Source organism: Salvelinus sp. IW2-2015, linkage group LG22, assembly GCF_002910315.2.
Source record: "Salvelinus sp. IW2-2015 linkage group LG22, ASM291031v2, whole genome shotgun sequence".
Taxonomy (NCBI): domain Eukaryota; kingdom Metazoa; phylum Chordata; class Actinopteri; order Salmoniformes; family Salmonidae; genus Salvelinus; species Salvelinus sp. IW2-2015.
The window spans coordinates 37,578,122-37,581,168 of NC_036862.1; the positions used below are offsets into that span (position 1 = coordinate 37,578,122).

The window sequence follows — 3,047 nt, forward strand, 5'->3', positions numbered from 1 at the left end:
CAACCCAATGTATATTACCATGAAGGGTAGGCCGATACAAGTCTACCACGCTTACATGCCAGTACGCAGACATATATCATTATAACACATTCAACTGAATACCTTGCTTTGTGTTGATGGTGGTATGAACGCCACATGCCCATTGGTGTATTGACACACATTGGGTTGTGGCCCACAGGCCTATGAGGAGAGATTTAAGAAGTCAATGTCGTTTTTGATGAGATAGTAGACCATGCTTGTCCAGAGCAGGCCTGTGAGACAGAGGCTCAGTAAGGGGCTTGTGTGTGGGCTCCTGATCTGGACCTGGACTGGACAGCAGCAGTCACTGAGGGGGTCACTGAGGGGGCCTGTGGAAGCACACCAGGCTGTCAGTGGCCGCTGGGGTAGAGCAGTGAGAAACATCGGCTATGTCAAAAAATGAGATTTTCTTTCTGCYTCATTATTGTCATGACTCTCATAATGTGCGACCACACCCATGTAGATATGGCTGCTTGGCATGATGTGCTGTTGGATGTGTGTTCAGGACTTATTGGACTTATTGAACATCTATGTACCCATTAAAGATCTTGTTCACCAGGAGGCTCTTTCTCTTTCGAACCGTCTCTCACAATGTCTCATGAAGAGACAGGAATGGAGCCGATGGCAGGAGCGGATTTACATTGGTTGATATCTCAGTCCATCACCATCCAACATAACCCTTTGAACCTGCCCTTTACAAATGATTTATGCTAAACAAGGAAGTGAGTTCGGGAAATCAGAAAGTATGCATCTAGTTCTCACATGTAACCTTCATATTTGCTACTTTGCACTTCAGTATCTCTACTTCCACATGCATCATCTGCACATCTATCACTCCAGTGTTTAATTGCTATATTGTAATTATTTCGCCACTATGGCCTATTTATTGCCTTACCTCCCTTATCCTACCTCATTTGCACACACTGTGTGGGACACCTTTTCTATTGTATTATTGACTCCATGTTTGTTTATTCCATGTGTAACTCTGTGTTGTTGTTTGTGTAGGTGGCATCGAGAATCATACAGCCCCACAGCATGGAACTGCAGGGCCCATTCTCATCCTGCTGCCAGTTCACTAGGTCGTAGCATGCCACCACATCTCCGTTAGCATCAAACCAGATCTCCTTTCCTGTCTTTACTCTAAACTCACCTCCTTCAGGTACTGTAGCACCTGCTCAACAACATGGAGAGAGACGAGAGAGAGGCGAGGAGAGCGAGAGAGCGATGAGAGGAGAGAGAGAAGAGAGGAGAGTGAGAGAGATTGAGAGAGAGACATTGAGGAGAGAGAGAGAGGCACAGAACACCGAGAGACACACAGAGACACACGAGACATAGACAGAGATGAGGACAGATAGAGACAGAGAGACAGAGAGACAGAGAGAGACACAAGAGAGACAGAGAGAGACAGAGAGACACAGAGAGACACCGAGAGAGACACGAGAAACAGACAGTGTGGGATGATTCATATGATATGTTATTCATGTTTTGTTGAATCTGGAGCTTGCTCACCTGCTGTGGTGTGTAGACTGTCTGTTGCCGCTGTCTGTGTCATTCTTTAAGTCTGTCAGTTAGGTTGTGTAGAGCGTGGCATGGCATATACAGCTTGTGTACTTTATTGGATATTCTCAGCTCTGACACGTCCGTGTTGGTTCTTCAGCTTTGCTAAAGACTCTCTGTTCCTGTGCACAGCGTGCTGCTGCCCCCCTCGAAGGGCACTGGAACACAGTCTCCCAGAACTCCCGAGCAGGTGTTGTCTGGCGCCTGGGAGGGGTGCACCTTGTATAGGAAACCCCTCCAGACCATCCAGCCTGGCATTCCTGATGGCAAAGCCACCGCCCCCCTCAGGAAGCCGTAGGCCTTGTTCTCCGTCAGCACTCTGGCTTATCCAGGCTCGCTGCCCACCCAGCTGCAGCCCTGTGTCTCCTCAGAGCGCACTTCATTCGCAGGGGAGGAGGTCCCCCAAGCCAGGACAGCACACACCCTGGCTGTGGCCTTCCTGATCACTAACGGTTTCCAGGACGCTTCTCCTCGGGGTTCTGTGGCGGTGGATGGCCTCTTTGTACTCTACACAGAACCCTGCACTGCCACGCTGCCCTTCATGAATGTGGCCATGCGTTGTGTTTCCATAGTCTATTGTTGTGTTACCACTCCCACCCAGTTCCATCCAAGTGTTTGACCGCTTTGCCAGGTCTGCTGCTGTAGAAGTCACTGGGGATGTTTGAAGAAGGAGGGGACTTTTTTCTGTTACTTCAGAACAAGCACAGGTGCAAAGTTGGCTGATCTGTGTGTGGAAGAAAACGGAAGATTGAATTGATCCTTTCCATACATACGCCTGATATTGATTATACTACCTCTAAGAGCCCAAAACCAGAAGTGTTCTCACCACAGGGATGCTGAATGGTCCGACAGGGATGATATTCCGAGGTGGGATGTGGGATTTGATCCCCTACAATAACCCAACATGGCGGGAGATCTGGAGAGGAGGAGGGGTCTCCCAGGCTGTCCTCAGGCAGGGCTTGTTATCAGGGCCAGGCGCTGATGGGATGGCAGGGGGGCAGAGCACAGGAGTCATAGACGCTTGGTAACCCAGAGACAGTCCTGGGAAAGATCACTGCCTTTGTTATCTCCTCCAGGGCAAAGATCAGGGTCTGTGCAACTGGAACTCACGGGGTGAACGGACAGCGTAAAAAAATTTATAATAAGTTAGTTGAAGCCAGGAATCGCATATGCCACATCACATATGCCAGCAAAACTGATATAACTCGGTCGAGATGAGTTGAGTAGTGATTTAGTAAACAGAAACAATTTTATACTTGTTTTGTCCAAAATAAATGCACAGATCATCTACAATAGTGTTATTAGCACTGTGCCTAATTTCAGTGAGAGACAAAAAATCTATCTTGATGAGAAATATTCCAAACTGCTAAAAGTTCCCAAAGACAGTTTTTTTCAACACCTACCTGATACAGGGTGTTTTCTCTGGTCTGGAGGTGAACGAATGGACCTTGAGAGGCATTCCTATGTAGAGG

The 3,047-nt window shown here is 48.0% G+C and overlaps 1 pseudogene; it reads right to left on the minus strand.

Moving 5' to 3' along the window:
* Window positions 1–334: 334 nt before the first annotated feature.
* Window positions 335–3,047, minus strand: part of LOC139022750 (extracellular calcium-sensing receptor-like) — a 7,250-nt pseudogene continuing 4,537 nt past the window's right edge.